Here is a 26,146-nt window from a genome sequence, read left to right on the forward strand (position 1 = left end):
ATCCTGTTGCATCAATGATAAAGATCCTTTTACATCAATGCTGAGTCATATTACGCTAATATCTTGTTTCCATTACATTCATATCAGAACCCCATTAATTTTAATTGTTACAATAGTACTATAACATCCCAGTCTGACTTTAGGTTGAAAGGGCCATTGAACAGCTGACGATCAACAAGGCTGCTGGCCCAGGAAGGTTGTCTGCCAAGATACTAAATTATGATGGAGGGTCACTCTTGCCTCATATGCACAAGCTCATCTCCCCTATCTGGAGGGAGGACAGCATGCCACTGATCTTTGAGATTAGATAATCATGAATATCTTTAAAAAAGAGGATGAGATTAATAATGTTAACTGCAGAGGGGTGTCTACGCTGTCTGCCAGAGGTAAGATCATTGCAAACATTTTCCTCAGTTGCTTCCCTTAACTGGCTGAAGAGTTTCTCCCTGAGTCGTAGAGCAGATTCCATCCATCGACAGACATAATCTTCAAAGATAATAGCTACAGGAAAAGCGCAGATAGCAGCAACAACATGTCTCAGAGACATTTGATTCTCTCAGGACAGACTGGCGCATGCTTCTCAAATTTAGTTTCCAGAAGAAATTCATTACCATACTCCACCTGCATAATGCGGTCTTGCAAGCTGTGATCCTCACCAATAGCTTCACCGAAGAACCATTGTGTGTGCAAGCTAGGGTTGAGCAAGACTGCCTCATCATACCAAGATTCGTTTTCATCATCTCTGTTGCAACACTCCACTTCCTTATCTAGTGTGGAGCTACCAACTCCACGATAAGCAGGGAACTTGCATTGTCCTCAGTCTGGAAGCAAGTCCACCCCAACCTCTATCATTAGGCTGTAGTTTTGAGGTCTATGATAAGCCACTAGACAATGTGGATCACTTCCCACCTCTTGGGACCCTCCATAGTGAGAACATAAGTGAAGAAAATCAGTGTTTCTTCCAGTGTGCTGGTGCAGTCTTTAGCCATCTGAGGAACAGTGTTTGCAGAGGCAATAGTGTTATCAGTCCTCCTGTATGTGTCTGACATGGACAATGTGCAGTCTTGAGAAATATCATTAGTGATGATTCTGCAAAATCCTACAAATCCAGTAGCAGTGCAGATGCTCCGATATCAGCATCCTTGCTTAGGCCAACACCCTCAGTATCAAGACAACTGGTACTGGGGCAAAGGAAATGCTTCAAGGATGTCTATAATTTCTCCCTGATAAATGCAATATTTCTATATTGTACTCTTATCAACTCATGGGAGCCTCAATCCTAAGATTGCCCAATTTGACAAGAAAGTACTTGCAAAGGACCCAACTTGACAGACTCAAATGGAGAACAAGTACAGCAGTGAATGGGGGGTGCAATACCATCCACCTATCTCAGCAAAGACCATCTGCTCTACTTATGGCAGGTTTTGTTGATCCAGCATTAGAATATTTAATTCCCTCAGGTTCCACCACATTAGATTGGGAGAAAGGAACTCTCCATCCCAGGGATTGCCTCGGAAGAAAGAGAAGTGAGATGAAAGTGACTGCCCTTGACATGAAAGCTGCATTTGACCAAGTGTATCAACAAGGAGCACCCTGTATTAGCAAAAATAGAGTAAGAGGGAGTATTGCTGGTTGGAGTCAAACCTGGCACAAAAGAAGCTGATCGTGGTTGTTGGAGGTCAGTGTTCTGCATTATTCATAACCCTTCAGGTATGAAACATTCCATGTCCAAATGGAGCCAGAACTAGTTAATACCCACGCTTTGGCTGACAAGTAGCAAGTAACATTCATGCCACACAAATGCCAAGTGGTAACCATCGCCCCTTGGCATTCAATGGCATTACCATTCCTGAATCACTCACTATTACTATCCTGGACATTGCTGTTGCCCACAAATTGAACTGGACTAGCCATCAGGAAAGTAGCACAGCACCACTTTCTCAAGGATGACGAGGAACTGGTAATAAATGCTGACCCAGCTAATATCATATTAGTGAATTTTTAAGAATGATGTTAAGTTTCTTAGTGCATAAATGTTCAGTATATTTGACATTAATAATCGGGACCTGATAACAACAATTGAGTTGTTCCTTGGCATTTTAAAACAGCTGCTCATTGCTTTAACAATCAGGAAAATGTTGCATCAATAATTGGAATTCTGTTAATGTCACTTGCCTATTGTGCCAATAATTGATTCTGTAAGATTAATGTGGTCTGGCCTAGTCCATAACAGATCCCAGTCTGAAATTTGACTTGATAGTTCAGATTTTAAAAAATTTAACAAGGTGGTCTTTTACTGAAACACAAGCATACAATGTTGCAGATTGGTTTGAACAATAAAAATAAGAGTATATTGCATAATGTGTTTCACAAATTGTATTATACCAGATGACTTACTCTAGTTAGTTTGTAGTTAGTTGTAATGTTGAAAGCCAACTGGGTGTTGTCCTTTTGAACATCTTGCAAGAACCGCACAGATTGATAATTTGCAGATGACTCAACAGACTTCCTATCTTAGACCACTGAAGTATAATTTTTCAGCCCAGCACTGAAATAGTGGGGTTAGCATGCACCAAACTTTGTTCACTGTCAGTTTATTTTGTTGGTATAGGAAGTTCTCAATCCATGATCTTAGTGTAAGCTTACTGTCTATTGATAATTGTGGTTTAAAAGCTAGGGGTGGAACATTGACTGACTTGTTAACTATGCAGAATCATAAAAAGATTGATTTTAAGACATTTGGCATCTCTGTTTCAGTCGCCTTGGACATGTAGCTATAAGAAATTCTGGCAAAAAGGATGACCTGTTTAGCACACCAGCAGATCCTGTTAGCAGGAGAATTGTACACAATTTAAAAGGAGCATATGGTTAGATTTTAGACCGCATAAAGTTTACATCTTTGCCATGTGACAGTAAGGGCCCACAAGACATTAGTCACATCTGTAATTCACTAACAGAATATTTATGTTAATTATACTTTTGTTCAATTGTTCCAAAATACATTCATAGTAAAGGTGGTATTAGCTAATATAAATACTGGAATTCATAGATGAATATATATATATTGCTAAAGGTCTATTTTACTGCATTATGCACAAAAAGGCCCCTTACAAACATTGTCAAACAAAATCTGACTGCACCATGTAGTGAGATATTAGGACAGGTAATCAAATGCTTGGTCAAGGCCCAGGCTTTAAGAAATTCTAATAAAGAAGAGAGAATGAGAGAAGTAGAACGCAAGCAATAAACTTGAGAAGGAGAGATGCCATGAAACAGAGTGAGACAAAGATGCTGATTATTTGGACTAGTTGCTACATCTTCATGCCAATTATGGCTCAACCAGTCAGCACCTTCCTCATTCTGTTCAGTAGGGTATCTCTTTTTCAAGTCTGTTTCTCGTGTCCTGGTTCTGATAAGTGCAAGATAATAAGCTTCTATTTCTAGTCTCCTTTTAGCAATGTTCAAATTCTGTATCACTGGACGTTTATTGTTCTCTACAATGGAGGCATTTTTCAGATTGAGTGATGTCTTAACATTTTTTAACAAACTATATACTTGTAAATGTGCACGTAGTTCTCCTAACGCCATAGTTGTATTCCAGTGTAACCTCACTTAGTAGAAAATCGCTTAATAGAAATAACGGGGTTTATAGGAAAAATGGGGTTAGGGGCCGACAAGTTAACAAAAAAATCACACTGAATCAGTGAAAAATCACCCAAAAGTCTAATGCAATGAAAGTTGAAATCATATTTATTAACAATAGTAAGTTTAACACAGTATATTAAAAAAAATTAAGATAGCTGCTCCCTGTACAGTACCTCTTTCTGAAAGCTGCTGTATCAGCAGCCGACATTGGCACATGCACAGGATGGTACAGAGGAATCAGTGCTGATATCACGTGCACATAGACTTCACATGCACAGATTGGCACGAAGACCGACACTTAACATCGTCCTTATGCAGATTCCGGGGTGTGTGGAGATTTCAGCGTACACATTGGCACATGCACAGAATGCAGTGCACGAACCAATCCTCCCTGGAATCACGCTATTGCCAACTGAGATAAGTGCTCTCCAGCATACTGTTCCCTAATTCTTCAGCGTTATAGCCGAATCGCACTGCCTATACATACATTACCCCAGAACTACCTGTGCTATCATTCTTTCTCCTGGACAGTGTCCCTGCACACCTTTAAAGTTGTCTTTTGATTGATGCAGCTGTCATAATAATTTGTTTTATCTTTCCAAAAGCTGAAATCTTCTTTCGTCATGTTACACTCCATATAACATTTCAGTTGGAAAACTCAAAACTCAAGTACCACTGGTGCTGGATGCGGCTGCAAGACAGGCATCTTCTAAGATTTCATTTTTGTCTTTATATGTTTGAGGCAGAGTTATTTTGTCTTCACTTCACCAGGTTTCAGATACTTTCGGTCAAAGTTCACTTTTCGAAAAGGAATCGAGAAGCAGGACTACAAGATCTTGAACTGTGGCATTCAATTTATTGATGGCTGAAATGTATTGTATGAACAGGGAAATAGTGGTAGGAGAATTCATGAGATTTAAGGCTGATAAATCCCTAGACCCCAATAATATGCATTCCAGAGTACATCAGGAAGCGGCCCTGGAAATAGTGGATGCATTAATGGTCATCTTCCAAGATTCTATAGACTCTGGAGCAACTCCCTACAGACCGGAGGGTAGCTAATGTAACCCTTTGATTTAAAAAGGGAAGCAGAGAGAAAACCGGGAATTATAGATCAGTCAGCCTGACATCAGTCATGGAGAAATGCTAGAGTCCATTATAAAAGATTTAATAGTTAAGTACTTAGAAAAGATGGGTAAACTGGACAGAGTCAGCATGGATTTATGAAAGGGCAATTATACTTGACATATAAGCTGAAATTCTTCACAAGTTGATGAGGGGGATCCAATGCATGTGATTTATTTGGACTTTGAGAAGGTTTTTGATTAAGATAAGAAATACACGTGTAACATTAAAGCACATAGGATTGGAAATAATGTATTGAAATGGACAGAAAACTGGTTGGCAAACAGGATACAAAGAATAGGAATAAAACTGTCTTTTTAGGAAAGGCAGGTGATAACTAATGATGTTAGGACACCAGCAATTCACAATATGTGTTTATGATTTGTGTCACAACGCTAGTCCCTTTCTTTTCTAAAAGCTGTTCCTTGACTCAAGGATACTCTGTCCTTGATTTTTCTTAGAGGGGTAATAGGCCAGGCTCCGATCAGTCTGGTCTGATACAGAGATGAAAAGGATTTTGAGAGGCTTTTTGTTTATATATAAACAGATGAAACTTCAGGCCAAAGTGATCATGTTTTAGAAGTGACCTGTATAATGAAAGCAGAGTGGTCAGCTCTCTAGCTGAGTAGTTTAATTCAGTCTTGAACTGGTAGGCAGTTTAACAGTGAGCTGTATGGAAACCTTCTCTCTTTCTGCCCTTCAACTTCAACCTGAAAGCACATGTACCATTTGTACTAGTTTTTAAAGGGAGTTTGTTTATTGGGACTGTTGTATATATTTGGAACAGCATAATTTAATCTGAGTTCCATAGGGGTTCTTTGTGTTTCATTGTGTACTTTTGTGAATAAATTTTCATCTGTTTTAACAACTAAATTACTCTGGGTAATTTTCACTCTACACTTACTGAAGCAAATTACAAAGTTATGGTCTAGGCTGCCTGCTTAAGAATGTTTTGAGTGGTCTGGCCTAGTCCATAATACTTGGATAAGCTATTTAATTGCAATATTTCCAAATTTGCAAATGACATAAAGCTGGATAGAATTGTGAGCTGTGAGGAGGATGCAAAGATGCTTCAGTGTGATCGGGCAAGCTGAGTACGTGGGTAAAAGCATGGCATTTGCAGTGTAATGTGGATATATTTGAGTTTATTCATTTTAGGAGTAAAAACAGGAAGATGGATTATTATCTGATTGCCCATAAATTGAGAAAGAATATGCAAGGAGACTTGCATACCTGTACACCAGTAACTGACAGTAAGCATGCATGTGCAGCAAAAGGTAAAGAAGGCAAATGATGTTTACTTTTATAATGAGAAGATTTGAGTACAGGAACAAGGATGTCTTGTTCCAATGTACAAGGTGTTGGTGAGCCCACACCCAGAATATTGTATGCAGTTTTGCTTTCTTGCTGCATAGGGAGTGTAGGTAACGAATATCAGACTGATTCAGTGAGGTGATGGCCTATGGTATTGCTAGTCTATTAATCCTGAAGTTCAGCAAATGTTCTGGGGTCTAGGATTTGAATCCCACCATGACAGATGTTGGAATTGAATTCAATTAAAAATATCTGGAATTAAGAATCTACTGGTAATCATGAAAAACATAGTCAACTGTCAGAAAAAAACCCCATCTGTTTCACTAATATCCTTCAGGGAAGGAAATCTGTCATCCTCACCTGGGCTGGCCTACATGTAGATGCAGACCCACGGCAATATGGTTGACTCTCATTTACCCTCAGAAATGATCAAGAATGCCATCATTTGTATCATTTGCTGTGAAGTCTCAAAGAAATAAAACTGGACAAACCACCTGGCATTAATCTACGCACTGCAAAAGACGATGGCAGAAACAGCCCTGTTTCTTCCTCACTAACATCTGGGGACTAGTGGCAAAATTGGGAGAGCTGACTCACAGGCTAGTCAAGCAACAGCCTGACATAGTCATTCTCACGGAATTAAGCCTTGCAGACAATGACATCGCCATCACATCCCTGGACGTGTCCTGTCCCATCAGCAATACAGGCCAAGCAGAGGTGGCAGTGCAGTAGTATACAGTTGAGAGGGAGTTGCCCTGGGAGTCCTCAACATTGGCTCTGGACTCCATGGAATCTTATGGCTTCAGGTTAAACATGGGAAAGAAAATATCTTGCTGGTTACCACATACGACCCTCTCTCTGCTGATGAATCCGTACTCTTCCGCGTTGAACAGCATTTGGAGGAAACACCAAGAGGCTAGGGCACAAAATGTATTAGGAATGGGGGGGGGGATTAATGTCCATCACCAAGAATGGCTCAACTGCAGCACTACTGATCAAGCTGGCTGGATCCGAAAGGACATAACTGCCAGACTTGTCCAGACTTCCTTACCAGTCTATTTTCATCTTGGTACCTTTCACCTACTTCAATGCTGAAAGCCAATGATAGCTTTTATCCAAAACTGTGCTTCATAATTGACCCATTACATATTAATTTTCACTTCATACATCATGAAGGAGATGTCAATATAGATACCTATTGTTTGCTGCATAATTAGAATTCTTATAAATCGATAATGATAGGTTAGATTAAAATGAAATTTAAAGCCAATCAAAGAAGAAATCATTCTTTATCCGGTTTAATTTCTTGGAATGGTGAGTAAATCAGTATCTTTTTGAATTTTTTGTTCACGGTCATACAGCAGATTATGTGCCTTATTGATCATGAATTTATGTAGTGAGCAGTGAACATTGTAATATTTTATTTTCAGATACTAGAAAGTTGTTATTCACATTCAAGATTAAGTACATAGTGATACAGTGGGGAGTCAGTGATCAATGTTAGTAAACTTGTATGCATAGTTAACACTAAAGATCATTGTGTCATCAGTTTTGATGGTTAAATAAAGAATGATTGCTGATTGGAATGCCCATGATTAAAGTATTGTCTTTCTAAAAGAGCCATTTTAAGAGCTGAAAGCATTCTGAATGATTCCAGTGTGTGTCAACAAAGCAACCTGTTCCATATGGGTTGATTATTATGTTTTACTTGCAGGATGTTTGAGTGACATTGTATGTCATAGTTTCAACAGATTATTTAAATAGATTGGGTTTAGGTACTCCTGGAATATAGCTGAATCAGAGGTGTTTTTATTGATGCATAGAAAATTCTGAAATGGTTTGACAGAGTTGATAATGAGAAGCTGCTTCCTATAGCTGGGTGGTCGAGAACGCGAGGGTAATAGCCTTTAGGATGTTGCCTAAGATGAGTAGGTTTTTCACTCAGAGGGTTGAAAATCTTTATGATCTTCCACCTCAGAAGATTGTGGATGCTTAGTTGATCTGTAATCATGGCTGGTCTTTTGGATAATAAGGGAATTGAAGGATATAATGATCAGGAATGCAGGCGCAAGTTGCGGGTAGACGATCAGCCTTATCATCTTGAATGACAGAGCAGGCTGGAGGGGTTGTATGATCTATACCTGTCCTTATTTCATGTGTTCTTACAACTTGACACTTAGCATTGTCATGTAGTCAGGCTTAAGTAAAATCTTTTGATCGAGCAGGTATAGATATTAAAAAGAAAGGGTTATGTCGGGATTGTGCTGCGGGAACTTAGGAGAGGAACATACTGATGGAGCAACAGCATGGAACTTGCAGGAGGTAGAGAAAGATTCTGAGTTGGAACAGGAGGGTGGAGCATAGTTGTACATTTGAATAGAGAAAGGAATTGCTGGGTTAATGTGCAAAGTGAGCTGATTGGGGAAAGAAGGGATGAAATGGAATGCAGAAATTGAGAGAGATTTGTAAGTGAAAGAGAAATGGGTGAAGGGCATTGTTTAACATTTAACTGAAGATACAACTTTGAATGTATTCTCATTTCATGTCTATCAAGGAGTGAAGTTTGAAGAAAGCAATACAAATAATTAATGAAAGCTTATGGTGGTGATTAGATAATGTTATAAGGTCTGGAACTATATAATTTAGAAGCACTAAAATGGTTAACATAATGAAATAACTGCAGTACCAAATTTGGAACTAGAATTAATAAAGGGCAGCTGCGGTTTTGCCAGGGCTACCCAGCTCCTGACCTCATTACAGCCTTGACTCAAACATGGACAAAAGAACTGAATTCCAGAGGTGAGGTGAGAGTGACTGTTCATTAATGTGAAGGCCACATTTGATCAAGTGTAGCATCAATATGTTCTAACAAAACTGGAGTCAATAGAAATCAAAGGAAAAGCGCTTTGCTGGCACATGGCAACATGGTTGTCGTGTTGGAGATCAATCATCTCAGCTCAGGACATCACTGCAGGAGTTCTTCAGGGTAATGACCTAGACCTAACCATCTTCAGCTGCTTCATTAATGACATTACCTTCATCATTAAGTCAGAGGTGGGGATGTTCCACAACATTTGTGACCTTTCAGATACTGAAGCTGTCCATGTCCTAATGCAGCAAGACTTAGAAAATATCCAGTCTTGGGCTGACAATGACAAGTAATATTTACACCAGCCAAATGCCTGACGATGGTGGCATCAGCATCACTGAATGCCCCATGATCAGTAGTAATCCTGGGTGTTAGTTTTGACCAGAAACAGAACTGAATCAGCTATCTAAATACAGTCTTTACAAGAGCGGGTTAAAAGCTAGGAAAACTGCAGTCAGTAACCCATGTCCTGACTCCTCAAAGTATGTTCACATCTACAAAGCATAAGTCAAGAATGTGCAGAAATACTTCCCATTTGCCTGGATGGGTAAAGCTCTATCAACAGTTAAGTTTGACATCATCCAATACAAACCATTCTGTACAATCTACAAGATGCACTGCAGCAATTCACAAGATCCTGAGACAGCACCTTTTCAAATGACCACAACCATCTCAAGAGGCAAGGACAGCAGATACATGGAAACATCGGCACCTACGAGTTTCCCACCAAGTCACTCACCATCTTGACTTGGAAATATATAACCATTCCTGCAAAATCCTGGAACTCCCTCCCAGTGGCATTGTGAGTCTGCCTACAGCACATAGATTACAGTGATCAAGGGAGTGGCTCACCACCACCTTTTCAAGGACAGCAACAGTTGGACAATAAATGCTGGCCCAGCCAGTGACACTCATGTTCCATGAGTGAATGAAATAAAACTGGTGCTTAGGAATGCTGACCCAACGCACAAGATTGCCTTCAAGGAAATGAAAAGTGGAGAATTTTTTTAAAAATGAGTGATCCACCTTAAATTTGGTTTGTTAAATGCATTACTTAGAACTTGAAGGAAGATGTTCATTTTCAATATGATGTAAACCACTGCTACATTTTATATTTTTCAAGACACTTTGCTGGATGTGCAGATGTAGCTGTGAAGTAGAATGGCTTCTTGATGTTGGGTGTTTGATTAAGTTAAGCAAATGTCCTACCAGGTGAACTTTGTTGTGCGAATCTTGTTATGTTTCTCTTAATCACATTGGGGTGCAAGACCGCAAACCCTGGTTGACATCTAATTATTAACCAAAACGACCATTAAATGATTAGCAGCCAATTTGATTATAAATGACATCAAATTTAGCCACATCCTAACCACCCACATATACCTTCCCAGTATGAGTAGCTGCATAATAATTGAGAGCTCTTCGGGTATTGTGCACAGTTTTGGGCCCCATATCTTAGGCAGGGTGTACTGGCCCTGGAGTGGGTTCAGAAGAGGTTCACAAGAATGGTCCCAGGAATGAAAAGCTTAACATATTAGAAACATTTGAGGATTCTTGGTCTATACTTGATAGAGTTCAGAAAGATGAGGGGGGAATCTAACTGCAACTTACAGAATACTGTATGGCATGGACAGAATGGATGTTAGGGAGATGTTCCCATTGGTAGGAGAGACTAGGACTCAAGTGCACAACCTTCAAGTAAAGGGAAGACCTTTTGGAACGGAGATAAGGAGAGAGTGATGGGTCTATGAAATTCACTACCTCAGAACACTGTGGAGGCCAGGTCATTGAGTATATTTAAGATGGATATAGATAGGTTCTTGATTGACACAGGGATCAAGGGTTACGGAGAGAAAGCGGGAGAATAGGGTTGAGAAATGTATGGCAGAACGGACTTAATGGGCTGAATGGCCTAATTTCTGCTCCTGTGTCTTATGATCTGTTGCACTCCAGCCAAGGAGTTCGAAACTCAGCTGAAGTTCCTATACTGACTTGCAAGTCCAACGAACACTAGGAATTGAATTTGGAATTTGTGATATTATACCCATTGAAGACTCACACCCAGAGTATATTTCACACCTTCAATACATGATAAAAAAACAATATTATGTGATTATAAAATGTCAACATCAATTGTTACCTTTATTTCCTCCTTTTAGCAGACCTTCGCAGCTCAAGAGCTTCAACTGTCGAATCCTTCTCCATTACAGATTGGATCCTGTCTGAATGATGCCATCACTGGATCCATTCTTCAGTACAGCATTGAATAATTCATCAATTAAAAGCATTTATTAGACTTGAAGACAGTGCAGCATGGCTTTACTAGAAAGTTACCTGAAATCAAAGGGTTAAATTGCAAGAAGAACTTTCTCAAACCAGGGATGTATTCCATAGAATTTAGAAGATGAAGGAATAATTTGCTCATCATTTTCCTTAATAATTTGAAAACTGATAGGATAAGTAGAATGTTTTTACTCCTAGTTGAGGACTCGAGACTGGGTATACAGACTAAGTGTTAGAGTCAGACTGTTCAGGTGTGAAATAAAGAAACAATTCTATGTTTGAAGAGTGGTAGAAGTCTGAAATTCTGTTTCGCAATCAGCAAATGATACTAGCACGATTGGAAATTTTAGATTTGAGGTAGGTACACTTGGAACTTTCAAGCAAGGTGTATTGAATTATGTCTCAGATCAGCTGTGATCTCTGAATAACTACATAGATCCAAAGGCAAATGGCCTGCTTCTGTTAATTAGATTCATACTATGTCATTAATGTGACAATGTCCCATGATGCTATGGGTAGCCCATGAGATATTGATCCTACTTAGTTTTCTAGAGATGTTTCAAATCTGACAGTTAAAATATTGGGTACCATAATTTCTTTGTGGGTTGATTTGCAGCATAAGCAATTGTGAATGTATTAACTGAGTTGAAGAGTGCAGAACAGATGAAGGTTTGCACTCTTGATGCTTGGATCTTTTTAAATAATACAGATATCTAATCTGTAGCTGAGCACAACATTTTTTCCAACACTTTATGATGGACTGTTGCTGTTGGATTTCAACACGCCACCAACAATTAAAACTCATGCACAGTATATCCTGAAGAGTTAATTCCTTTATCATTCTATTTCCTTATTTTTAGTTCAAGGATAACTCACGATTATAACTTGCCGATCAGATGGATAGAAATTTATATTTTTGAAATGTTATTATTTAAAGTAGATTGATTTTATGATAGGCTTTAATTGCATAAAATGTCATCATTATTAGCCCCTGAGCCACAATTTTAAAATGATAGCTTTAAAGCTAAATTCATCTTGAGCTTGATTCAAAGGCTTCATCACAACTGTCATCAGTTTACTGTACCCCCTAGAGCCTTGACACCTTTGTGCTCTGACTCATTGGCACAGCATATTGGTATACCAGCTGGATGGCAAACATTGTTCAACTCTCTCAAAAGGCTAATTTCAACTTTGACAACCTGCATTTATGTTCCCCCTTTAATGGAGTAAAATATTTCAAGGAGTGTTATTCATCAAAACTTGACAATGGAATTGATTGCACATGAAGGTGAATCAAGCTTAATAGAATGGATGCTGTGGTTTTTGTTCTGATAAGGTAACAGATTAGAATTTAGATCTGTTACTAATTTTGAACACATCCATAGCCTTTTATATAATTGTGAAATGTTCAGCCAAATTATTTTAGATTTAACCATCTGTGGCTGCTCCTGCACAACAAATAGAGTGCATACATAGCAACAACAATTGGATGTTTGTGAGGAACATGCTGGTCAGTGAGTCAGAAAATTAATTGATTGTTTAAATTTCTTTGATAATGGGTATTATGTAAATTGTGAAACAGAAATTGTTTTAATTTCCTAATAATTACTCATGAGTGCAAAATTGAGTATGTTGTGCAATTCAAAGATTATGTTGATACTTAAAAGTTTAAATCCATACATCTTGCTGCAGAATTAATTTCATTAAACTTACTTTGTGCATTAGTGCTAAAGTGTGGGGGACAATGTTTTCAATCTTTCCTTAGATGATTTTTACCAGAGTGATAACAAGCACAGTAAAGTGGTGCTTGGCATATTTTGACTAAGGCAGTGGAAGTGTGGTTCAGAAGTTCCTTCACTGACTGGAATACAAGGTACCTGCTAAAAAGGATGTGTAGGACAAGATAGCATTCCGTTTGGATTAGTTGAGAAACTTCATGGCTTCAGATAAAGAATGAAAAGAAAACCTGCTGGTGAGCAAGTATCATATTTTCTCTACTGTTATACCATTTGACAAAACATTTCTGTTTGTGAAGGTTTGAAATGTACTCTGGGTATGAGTCTGCAGTGTCTACTTTCAAGCATGTCTTACACCAGTGTTGACTGAGCCAGTCAATGCTGATACAACTGGGCTTGTGGCAGGTGGTGAGAGAACCTGAAGTTAATCACAGAACTGTCCACTAGTAAGTCCTAGCATCTTCACCAGAAAGTTGCAAGATAGTGTCAAGAAAATAAATCGAAATAAGTAATTTCCTAATAAACAGAGCAGAGTAGAATATGTGGAATTAAAGTATTTGTGTCTCGTATCATGATTGCACTGTAACTTGTATTTAGGAATTTACTTGGGAACAGTTGCAATATGTTTCCTATTGGGTGAACAAACAACCTGGCAGAAGGGAAATATTTTTTAAGTCAGTCAATTAAAACAGAATTCTATCTGTTTCCCAACAAATTTGTTATGTTTCTACTTTCAAGAAAAGGCAATAGACCATAACTATTGCATCTATTTTAATGGGTTTAGTCAGTACTGAAGTGAGGGAGTAGCTACTGTGTCCACTGAAATGTTTTGTTCCATTATGGACAATAGACAATAGGTGCAGGAGTAGGCCATTCTGTCCTTTGAGCCAGCACCACCATTCATTATGATCATGGCTGATCATCCTCAATCAGTATCCTGTTCCTGCCTTATCCCCATAACCCTTGATTCCACTATCCTTAAGAGCTCTATCCAACTCTTTCTTGAAAGTATCCAGAGACTTGGCCTCCACAGCCTTCTGGGGCAGAACATTCCACACACTCCCCACTCTCTGCATGAAGAAGTTTCTCCTCAACTCTGTTCTAAATGGCCTACCCCTTATTTTTAAACTGTGTCCTCTGGTTCGGGACTCCTCCATCAGCAGAAACATGCTTCCTGCCTCCAGAGTGTCCAATCCTTTAATAATGTTATATGTTTCAATCAGATCCCCTCTCATCCTTCTAAACTCAAGGGTATACAAGCCCAGTCGCTCCAATCTTTCAACGTAAGATAGTCCCACCATTCCTGGAATTGACCTCGTGAACCTACGCTACACTCCCTCAATATCCAGAATGTCTTTCCTCAAATTTGGAGACCAAAACTGCACCCAATATTCCAGGTGCGGTCTCACCAGGGCTCTGTACAGCTGCAGAAGAACCTCTTTGCTTCTATACTCAATTCAATACTATATTACTCTAAAAATGAGCATAGGAATGCTACTGGTTGAGGATATCTTAACTGGTGAGAGCAACATAAAATATATGTTGCGGCACGGTGGCACAGTGGTTAGCACTGCTGCCTCACAGCGCCAGAGACCCGGGTTCAATTCCCGTCTCAGGCGACTGACTGTGTGGAGTTTGCACGTTCTCCCCGTGTCTGCGTGGGTTTCCTCCGGGTGCTCCGGTTTCCTCCCACAGTCAAAAAGATGTGCAGGTCAGGTGAATTGGTCATGCTAAATTGCCCATAGTGTTAGGTAAGGGGTAAATGTAGGGGTATGGGTGGGTTGCGCTTCGGCGGGTCGGTGTGGACTTGTTGGGCCGAAGGGCCTGTTTCCTCACTGTAAGTAATCTAATCTAATCTAATCTAATCTAATATTTCTTAATGTAGATAGTGCCTTTTATATTTACTTTGTGTAAAATTGATGGCTTTTGAAGAGATAGCATGGTAGCTCAGTGGTTATTACTGCTGCCTCTGGGTTTGATTCCAGACTTGGGCAACTGTCCCGTGTGGAGTTAGGCACTCTCCCCATGTCTGTGTGGATTTCCTCCAGGTGCACTGGTTTCCTCCCAGATTAGGCGGCTTGGCCATGCTAAATTGCCCATAGTGTCTAGGGATCTTCTGGCTAGGTTGATTAGCCATGAGAAATGCAGGGTTACAAGAATAGGGTAGGGGGTAGGTTTGGGTGGGATGCTGTTGGGTGGGTCAGTGTGGACTCGGGCCAAATGGCTTGCTTCCACACTGGGGATTCTGTGATTCTATGAACAATGACGCTAATGTAGCAGAACTGTGGTAACTGGTATACAACAACTAAATGAACCAGAGGGACAGTGAGCACTACAGATGCTGGAGATCAGAGTCAAAAAGTGTGGTGCTGGAAAAGCGCAGCAGGTCAGGCAACATCCAAGGAGTCGGAGAGTCAAAGTTTTGGGCATAAACCCTTCATCAGGAATGTGGAGGCTGGGAATGGGGCTAAGAGACAAATAGGAGGGTAGGGGAAGGTAGCTTGGAAGGTGATAGATAGATGCAAGTGGGAATTGATAGTGATAGGTCAGAGGGGAGGGTGGAGCAGATAGGTGGGAAGGAAGATGGAGAGGTAGGACCATTCAGGAGGGTGGTGCCACCTATCCTTCCCACCTTCTCCAAACTATCAGTATCACCCCCCTCCCCCCCCGATTCTACCTGTCACCTCCCCTCCACCCCACCCCATTCCTGATGAAGGGCTTATGCCTGAAATGTCGACTCTCCCACTCCTCAGATGCTGCCTGACCTGCTGTGCTTTTCCAGTGCCACACTTTTCAACTAAATAAATCATGCAATACCTGAGTTTCCTGTCCAGTGTCAAAGAGTTTATTGATGTTTGTAATGATGCCATGACTTTAAGGGGTGTGTTTTGGGGATCCAAGATGGCGGCGATCTAACAAATCTGCCTTGTTGAGCTCTGCACCACAACTAAGGCAAAGTGGTGATTTCCCACCCCCCTGTTAGATATTCTCCTGCAGCATCAGACATACCTGCAACCTCCGCTGCGGCCTCCTCTGAAACCCTGATTGACTCACCTAGTCAACAAGGCTTGGCTACAGAGTTCCTGAAGCTCTGGGAGAAGATTGAAGTGTTGATCGAAGAAAATCGCACAAGGCTAGAACCAAACTTGGCCATGCTACAGAAGCACAAGCAGGACCTGGAAGGACTTGGGAAGCAAGTGGAGGAGGTCAAGAAACAGACAGCAATGTTGGAGACTGTAGTGGAGTCCTCAGTGGGGCGGGTCCAGGCCCTTAAGAAGGAGGTATGGGCCTTAGTGGAGCAAATTGACAACCTCTGAAATAGAGGATGAAGAAAGAACATCCATGTTATCAGGCTGCTGGAGGGAGAGGAAGGCGAGCAACCAGCCAGTTTCTTTTGAAGACTTGCTGCCACAGTTTCTTGGTTGGTAGGCTGAGGCAGGCCAGGTGCAGATTGATAGATCTCACTGGACTGCAGTGCACAGGCCTGGTTCGGACCAGCACCCCTACCCAGTCCTAGTGTGATTCCAGTGTTTTGGAGACAAACAGAAGGTAATAGAAGCTTCCAGATCACTAAGGAAGGATCCACTGGCTCTGATCTACAAAGGATCCAAGATTGTTTTTTCCAGGACTTTTCTGTGGTTGTGATCCACAATAGGAAATTCTTTGAGGTGTGAAAGAGATTGAGGGATCTTGATATTCAGTACACTGTAAAGTACCCGGCGGTGCTCCGTTTAAACAATGAGGGCCTGTGCATTTGTTTGATTTATCGGAAAAAGCGAGAAATGTTCTGGATGCTTGAAAATAGACCAGATGGTCTATATATCATAAACAATAGTGTTTTTAAAATTTTCTTTCCCTTTATTTACATGTCTACTTCTCTTTTATTAGAGAAAGTGTTGTTGAATTTTTTTCCAGTGTGAATTGAGGTCAGTGCATGGTTGGGGATGGGTGGAATGCCCACTTTCAACTTAATTGTTCATAATACTTTTTTTTATCCTTTGCCAGAGTTTGGGGTGTGACTCAAGCTAGAAGAAGCTATGGAGGTGTATTTGGCTGAAATAAGAAACAGGAAAGGAGAGGTCACCCTGATGGGAGTTTTCTACAGGCCTCCAAATAGTTCCAGAGATGGAGGAGAAAGGATAGTAAAGATGATTCTGGATAACAGCAAAAGTAACAGGGTAGTTGTTATGGGGGACTTAAAGTTGTGCCTCACAAACCTTATTGAGTTCGTTGAGGTGGTGACTAAACAGATGGATGAGGGTAAAGCAGTTGATGTGTATATGGATTTCAGTAAGGCGTTTGATAAGGTTCTGCACGGTAGACTATTGCACAAAATATGGAGGCATGGGATTGAGGGTGATTTTATCCAGCTTCTATCCAGAATCATCTTTGCTATCCTTTCCTCTACATCTCTAGAACTATTCGGAGGCCTAGAGAAAACTCCCAACAGGGTGACTTCTCCTTTCCTGTTTCTTACATCAGCCAAGTACACCTCCATAGCTCCTTCTAGCTTGGATCAGAAATTGGCTAGCTGAAAGAAGACAGAGGGTGGTGGTTGATGTTCATCGTGAAGTTCAGTTACTAGTGGTGTACCGCAAGGATGTGTTTTGGGGCCACTGCTGTAGGTCATTTTATAAATGACCTGGATGAGGGCGTAGAAGGCTGGATTAGTAAATTTGTGGATAACACTAATGTCGGTGGAGTTGTGGATAGTGCGGAAGGATGTTGCAGGTTACAGAGGAACATAGGCTGTAGAGCTGGGCTGAGAAGTGGCAGAAAAGTGAGGTGAATCCCTTTGGAAGGTGCAACAGGAATAAAGAGTACTAGGCAAATGGTAAGATGCTTAAAAATAACACAACACCCCAGTCCAACACTGGCATCTCCAAATCAGGTAAGATGCTTGGTAGTGTGGATGAGCAGAGATATCTCTGTGTCCATGTACATAGACCCCTGAAAGATGCCACCTCAGATGATAGGGTTGTTAAGAAGGCATATGGTGTGTTAGCTTTTATTGGTAGAGGGATTGAGTTTTTGGACCAGAAGGTCATGCTCCATCTGTACAGAACTCTGGTGTGGCCGCACTTGGAATATTGCATACAGTTCTGTTCACCGCATTATAGGAAGGATGTGGAAGCATTGGAAAGGTTTAGAGGATATTTACTAAGATGTTACCTGGTATGGAGGAAAGGTCTTATGAGGAAAGGTTGAGGGACCTGAGGCAGTATTCATTAGAAGAAGGTTGAGAGGTGACTTAATTGAGACATATAAGATAATTAGAGGGTTAAATAGGGTGGATAGTGAGAGCCTTGGTAATGGCTAGCAGGAGGGGACATAGCTATAATTTGAGGGGTAATAGATATAGGACAGATGTCAGAGGTAGTTTCTTTACTCAGAGTAGTCGGGGCATGGAATGCACTGCCTGCGACAGTAGTAGACTCACCAACTTTAATGGCATTTAACTTGTCCTTGGATAAACATATGGATGAAAATGGAATAGCGTAGGATAGATAGGCTTCAGATTGGTTCCACAGATCAGCATAACATTGAGGGCCGAAGGACCTGTACTACACTGTTATGTTCTTTGTGGACGGGGATAGACTCCTCCATCAGGTTTTTTTTTCTATTTTGTATTCTGTTTAGTTTGTTGGTTTTTAGTAGATGTAGTTTTTGATTTTAGTTAATGGAGTTTTAGTATGTGTACTTTCTAGGCTGTATGAGTCTATTTATTTAGTGCATTGTATGTAGGGTCTTCCTCTCTGGGATTCAAGGTTGTTTCGGGGGATATGACTAATTGTCTTTTTGAATGGAATGCACCATGGAATTAAGGGGAGTCACTCGCTGGTCCAGAGGAAAAAAAGTATTCTCAAGTTTCAGGAGAGAGAGGGTTGATGTTGTCCTATAGCAGGAAACACACCTTGACGATAAGGAACATCTAAAGTTACAGCCGGGTGAGTTTGATCGGGTGTTCTTTTCGTCCTTTAACACTAAGAGCAGGGGAGTGGCTGTGCTTGTTTGGAAGAATCTCTCATTTAAGTTATTAGGTCACATTAAAGATGAGTATGGGCAGTTCGTAATTCTTAAAGCCTTAATACATGGTGAAGAGTATGGCATTCTAAATGTCTACTGTCACCCGGGCACATGCCCTTAAATTCCTGACCGATGCATTCTCCAATTTTATTGCCCTTGGAACGCGGAATTCTGTCATGGGGGAGATTTTAACTACCTCATGGACCCCAAAGTGGATAGAATGCTCAAAGGCCTCCCAAACATCCCTCCACAATCTAAACAACTGGTTGACCTATGCGTGGAATTGGGACTGATGGATGTTTGGAGCTGTCTCTATCGCACAGGTACAGAATTTACTTTTTTTTTTCTAATCCGCACAAATGTATACTGGGGTTGACCTTTGTTTTTAGCCCCCTCGGTTTTTCTGGATTCAGTGATGTCCTGTATAGTTGGAGATATTGTGATTTCCGATCATGCAGCAGTATATTTGGAGGTCAAGATTACGGGCAGAGGGACAGGTTCACAGCATTGACAAATGGATCCTTTTATTCTCAAGGACAGTAAGTTTATTCAGTACTTGGCCATTAATTGGGTACAGTTAGCAACCCGTCTGTACTCTGGGAGACTGCTAAGGCCAATGCTAGGGGGATAATTATCTCTTATTCGAGAGAGCAACGGGGTGTGCTCGAGACACGGTTGAAGGCAGCTGAGATGACATATTTTGGTAGGCCATCGGTGACTAAACTACAGCGAGTCAAAGTTCTCGGGGTTGCTTTGAATTCTATGCTCACACAGATAGCGAAGAGAAAACTCTCTTTTGAGCAGAGTGATAGGCCGGGCAAATAACTAGCATATCTGGCCAGGATAAAGAACAGTCCCCAATCTTCTACTGTAATCAGAGAAGGCTCTGGAATTCCTACTTGTGACTCTAAAAAGATCAATGCTGCATTTTGGAGATTTTACACTGAACTATACCAGTTGGAACGCTGTGAGAATAGGTTGGCTAAGATGAAATCATCTTTTTTTAAGAACCTAGACCTTCCAGGTTTGACTTCGGAACAGGCGTCTCTTCTTAATGTCCCCTTAATAGGGCAAGAGATACAGGAGGCAGTAAAACAACTCCAGAGTGGGATGGCGCCCAGCCCTGATGGTCTCCCTAGTGAATTCTACAAAGAATTTATAAATATATTCTCCGGGCCTACGCTGGCCATGTAAAGCAATTCGTACGGTTATGACTGTCTCCTGCCATCCCTGAGAGAGGCTAATATCTGTCTCATCCTCAAGAAAGGAAGATCCTGGAGGACTGCACTTTGTATAGGCTTAGCTCGCTACTAAATTCGGACTTCAAAATTTGAACAAGACTTTTGTGTTAAGATTAGAGATAGTGTTGCCCTCTGTTGTTAAGGAGGACCAGACGGGTTTTATAAAAGGCTGCAGATCCTCCAACAATATTAGAAGATGGCTGAATATGGTCCAAGTGTGTCAACATTGATCAGTTCAGGGATTAGTGATCTCTTTTGATCGGGTGGAGTGGCCGTATCTTTGAAAGGTTTGGTCTAGGTGAGGTCTTTGTCAGATGGGTGGAGGTCCTGTTTAGTGATCCTAATGGCTGTGCTCTCACCAATGGTGTAAGATCCAGTAATTTCAGTATCAGTAGAGGCAATCTGCAAGGTTGTCGCCTCTCACCTCTACTCTTTACATTGTGATTGTGCTTCTGCCAGCGACTCAGTCTGTAAGGACCCTAACATAGCTGCCCCAGATGTGGGATCAAGGACATATAAGATCACATTATATGCAGATGATGTTCTTTTCTTATCAAACCCGGCAGTTTCTGTACCCTGTTTAATAAAATGTATAAATTTATTTGATTCTTTTTCGGAATATAAGATAAATTTTGCAAAGTCAGAGACTATGCCCATGGGAGGGTCTTAGGGGAATACCTGACATTGAAGGTAAATCACAATTTCCTTTTAAATGGTTGCAGGGGTTTTCTTTACTTCATTATTTTTGTTACTCCCAACTTTGATCAGTTATTTAGGCTAATTTTGTTCACTTGCTTGACAAGAGTAAACAAGATCTTCAAAGATGGGAGGTCACCCAATATCCTGGCTAGGTTGAGTAGCCCTTATTAAATTTAATATCCTTTCTCATTTGCTATATTCCATGCGAATGCTCCCTCTGATGTTTCACAGGCAAACATTGTGGAGACCTACTGGCTGGTTTAGTTCTTTTATTTGGCATCACAGGGGCCCTTATTAAACTCGCCAAATTGCAATTACCCCAAGAGCTGGGGGGGGGGAGTAGACTTCCTGGATATTAAGAGATACCAACAAAGCTCCCTTCTGTCTTTTGTAAGTGACTGGGCTTGTGAGCATCCGATGCCAATATGGTTTGATATCGAGGCCTCCCAGGCAAAGTGCCCTCTTAGTAGTCTGCTGTTTATGGATAAGATGAGGACAGTTACAGAATACTGTCGGCATCCAATTATTAATACCATCAAAGCATGGAGGGCAATGTGGCAGAGTGAGGGCAATTTACCTAAAACCTCTTTTCTCACCCCAGTAGTTGAATGCTGGGATTCCGGCCAGGGATAATGGACCCTGGATTTAAACTTTGGGCAACTAGGGGAGTCTCTTGTCTGGCTGACTTATTTGAGGGTGAGATCATGATGTACTTCGACTGAATGAGCCGCAAGTATGGATTGTCTAGCAGAGGCATTTTTCATTTTTCCAGGTTAGGGACTTTATTCAAAAAAGAACTATGCTGTTGACCAACCCCTGCAGATCCAATACAGAGAAGAGGGTGCTTCTTGCCTAGAGCACTCTCTTGGTTAGTTCTGCCTACTGCCTCCTGTGGGTAGTTCCTCAGATAGTATTGAATGACTATGTGAGGTCTGGGAGAAAGAGTTGGGAGTTGAGAATTCCTCCGAGACATGGGAGGACATTTGTGAGAACATGAGAAAGGTCTCGATCTGTAACAGGACGCATGCCATGCAGTTGAATGGGGTTCATTTAGCGAAAGATCATCTTGCAAAATTTAAAAAGGGAGCATCTCCAATGTACCCGAAGTGTAAATTAAGCATAGATACCCTCACTCTTTGTTAGTGGTCATGCCACAAACTTTGTAGGTATTGGAATGCTGTGACATGAGTGATAGAGGGTGTCTTGGGGATTGAGGTTAAGGTAGACCCGATCTCCCTTCTCCTCTGGTTGCTGAACTTTGCTTCCTTAGGTGTACATGGGAAAAAGCTTATTAACATCCTAACTTTTGTGCAAGGAAGAGCATTCTGATGTGCTGGGCGTCTGATCTCCCGCGCCAGGCTGGTCGAAGTGACGCAAGTTAATTATTGAACACAACCCTTTTGATTGTCTTGCAAATATGGTGTACCAAAAGATGGAATATTTTATATAAGACCTGACAGCCCTTGTTGAATTACCTGGAAGCAGATATGTCTGCCGTTTTAATTCGGGCCTTTGGTTAGCCATGATGATTAGGTTTAGTAAACCTGATGTCCTGAGAGGAGGACTTTCAAATAAATGTGGGTGTAATAATTAATACTGTCGATATTTGGGAGCTTCGGTTTTGTTGCTCCGAGTGGCACTATTTATTTATTGATCTGTAGTGAGTATAGTTTTCATTTGTTGTGTTGTGTAGAGTAGGGTAGTAGTTAGTTTATTATAATTTTATATGATATTTTTGTAATGTTATAATTTTGTAAAGAAACGTTTATCGATAAAAATACTTTTTTAAAAAAAAGGGTGTGTTTTGCCCTGCTTTTGAAAAGAAATTTCGGGGGGTGGGGGGCAGGTGTTCTGACAATCTGAGAAGATAAACAATTTATAAAGCCTAAGATTTTTTTAAAATATTGGAACAATAGAAGCAGCCTGAATGGCTGTGGTCAAGCTCCCAACCACAGAACCAGGGATTTTAGTTTAGCTTTCTGCAACTGCTGTTAGGGTCTCGAAGAAGTGAAAGCTCTTCTTTCCCCTCTCGGTTACAGCCATAAGCTGGAGATTCTCTGCCTGCTACTGGAGAACTGCATGAGAGACAACCTGTTTTCTGAATTTGCCTTTTTCCAAGGCTGTGTTTATGGGATGTTGCAATATTGGAACTGTTAATTAGCAATAATTACTGTATTTATTTATTCTGTTAACCTTTCCAATAGAGTTGTTATTCCAATTCCTTCCTTCCTTTTTTGTTGTATTTTAGCTATAATGTTTGAATAAATTGTTTTGCTTAACATTGAATAGTTTGACCAATCAAATTGAATCTGCAACACAGTATCTCACATTTACCTTTAATATAAGAAAAAGTTGGGGTCCAGGCTACCTTCTTAATATATTTTAAGGGGGTCTGGTCTGGTCCAAAACATGTTACGCCAGTGGGAAGAAAACTTCTGGGGGTTCAGAAGCTTCTTCACTGAACAAAGGAAAGATGCAAACTTTTATACATTTGTTTTCAGCACACTTCTGATTACTACAAACCAATTGTATTATTAATTGATTACATACACATCCAATCAGGGTAATTATGTGATTGCATGGTCAATAATAGACAACTCCAGGTCTTCCAGTGATCCCACGATGTTTCCCAAAAATTCTTATGATGTATCCTTGGGCTTTCACAATATCTTATTCAACCATGCTCCAGTACTGCTGATTTCTGCCTCTGTTATTCAGTTCCCCCTGCTAGCAGATGGAGGCTTTCTCCCTACTGTCTCAGGCTGTCTGCCCATAGGAATTCCACTAAATTCTTTCATGCTAGTTGCATTTAGAACTTGTGTGCCTATATAGGTACATATATAATATGTAGTGGCAATTTCCTAAAGAGTCTTAATTATTGTGGGATTAGGCTTTTTCTTGTAATCTTTACTAAATAACAATCTTTGAATTAGCTGGTTAAAGGGGTCACTGTTCCTTGTTAAACAGTCTCTGTCTCAAAGCAGACTCCACAGGAATATAGTTAATTCCTTAAAGTCAGATGTATTAAAACTACCCTTTTTTATCATATGTGTGTGAATACATATAAGTGATTACAATCCCTGAAAGAGTCTGAACTTCTGTAAATCAAGCTTTTCTCCTTCTATTCCATATTCAATACCAAACTTTAAATTAGCTTGCAAGAAGGGCTTCTTTCAGTGCTTCCCTTATCAAAGCTATCTCTGTAAACAGTGGTTACATTTTTGCTGCTTCTTAATAAGATCCTATTCTGTGATTTCTATGAGACACTTTATCTGGTTGTTATGAGTATGAAGACTACAATTCTGACTGTTAAAATTACTGTTTCAGCTGGCAATTATGGCCATTTTTGTCAACTGAAAGCCACAGCCAACCATTTAATGTTAGCTAAGAACCATGGGCAGCTCTAACACTTAGAAAGGGAAGAGAAGAATAAGAGTGTCAGTATGAAGGAAATGTTTACGTCTGGGGAGGAATGTAACTTGGCTATTATAAACTTTCAGCTTGACAGAAGTCTCCTTATTTAAATTTATTCCTCTGTTTTTATTTGGTCTTTGCTTCAACGCTACAAATAACTATAAAATGATTATTTATTTGATTGTACTAGCAATGGGAGGACTCTTGCCAGGGCAACAAGCAAATGTCTTCCTGTTTATATTGGACAACATTTTGTGGTCACCAGCAAAGTGATTGCCACTCATCACAGAAAGAAAGTTCTGGCGTGGGCTTCATTATTTCAATGATGATTTGATTATTTTCCTGCCAACAATTGGTATTTGTACAATCATCAAGCAGATTAAGCAGCCAATCACATTAAAATGTTCTAAAAGCTAGCAAACAAGCAAACACTGATTATCCTTCACATTTTAATTTCATAGGGAGTGAAATAAAGCTTTGGACCTACACACAGGCTTAAGGCAGATGTCAAAATAATCAAACTATTTTTTAAATGATGACATCTGTGGATAAGAGGAACTGTCATCAACTTGCACTCTGTTTCTCAATTCTGTTTAAATTTCAGGTTTCTAGGATCTGCAGCAGTTAAGTATTTTTAAAAGTGATTCTATTGCATTAAAAGGAAAGATTTTTTTTCAAAATGCCAAAAGTTTCCATTCCCTAATTACTAAATTTGCTACTTTTAGCCAGAAAGGCTGTCAAAAGTAATTAGGGCTTAATGCATCATTTAAAAAAAATGTTTTCTGAACAGACCACAACCTTTTCTGAGGGTTTTTACCCCTGAGGTTAGAGCATAATATTAAAAAATGGAAGTGCATGTCAATTCAAGTGACTTTAGTGTCTTTCATCTGCAGTGAGTTTGACAGCACACCATGTAGATGAGCATTGAATCACTGACAATAGCTTAGATTTTATGTTTAACTGCATATTTGTGAATACTTAGCAGGTCAGTTGTAGCAGTGGTAAATGCTGGTGATTTATGCAAAATATGAACCTTAAACTTTGTCATTCCCAAAGGAGAGGAACTGTAACGATGCAGCATTCCATCAGTATTGCAATGTATTGGCAGTCCACATTATGAATAAAACCCTTTGCATTTCAATTCACAAGCTATCAATCTAGATGCAACAGTGTTAAGAAGCGAAACAAGATAGCAAGATTAGATTACTTACAAGTCTACACCGACCCTCCGAAGAGTAACCCACCCAGACCCATTCCCCTACATTTACCCCTTCACCTAACACTACGGGCAATTTAGCATGGCCAATTCGTTTAACCTGCACATTTTTGGACTTGAGAGGAAACCCATGCAGAAATTGGGGGAAAGTGCAAACTCCACACAGACAGTTGCCTGAAACGGGAATTGAACCCGGGTCTCTGGCACTGTGAGGCAGCAGTGCTAACCACTGTGCCACCGTGCCGCCCATAAAGTATATAATTTAAAGTTGCATTTACATGTGGGTGACTTTCCTAGATTTGTATGGCACCACAGATTGTTGCTTTGGTCAGTGCAAAGTCATGGCTCTGAATTATTTCAATTGAATGTGTTCAATTCAGTGACTTTAGAGCATAATAGAGTCAATGATTTTGACCATTCCCAAAAAAACAGGGATCTTTTATAGAATCCCTACAGTGTGGAAGCAGACCATTCGGCCCATCAAGCCCACACCGACACTCCAAAGAGCATCCTCCCCAGCCCCACCTGCATTTCCCATGGCTAACCCACCTAACCTGCACATCCTTGGAAAGTATGG

The 26,146-nt window shown here is 40.4% G+C and overlaps 1 protein-coding gene across 2 annotated transcripts in view; it reads left to right on the forward strand.

Moving 5' to 3' along the window:
• polrmt (polymerase (RNA) mitochondrial (DNA directed)) overlaps positions 1–26,146 on the forward strand; it is a 115,640-nt gene that overhangs the window by 20,148 nt on the left and 69,346 nt on the right. The gene's annotated exons all lie outside the window — the stretch shown is intronic.

Source organism: Chiloscyllium punctatum, chromosome 24, assembly GCF_047496795.1.
Source record: "Chiloscyllium punctatum isolate Juve2018m chromosome 24, sChiPun1.3, whole genome shotgun sequence".
NCBI lineage: Eukaryota > Metazoa > Chordata > Chondrichthyes > Orectolobiformes > Hemiscylliidae > Chiloscyllium > Chiloscyllium punctatum.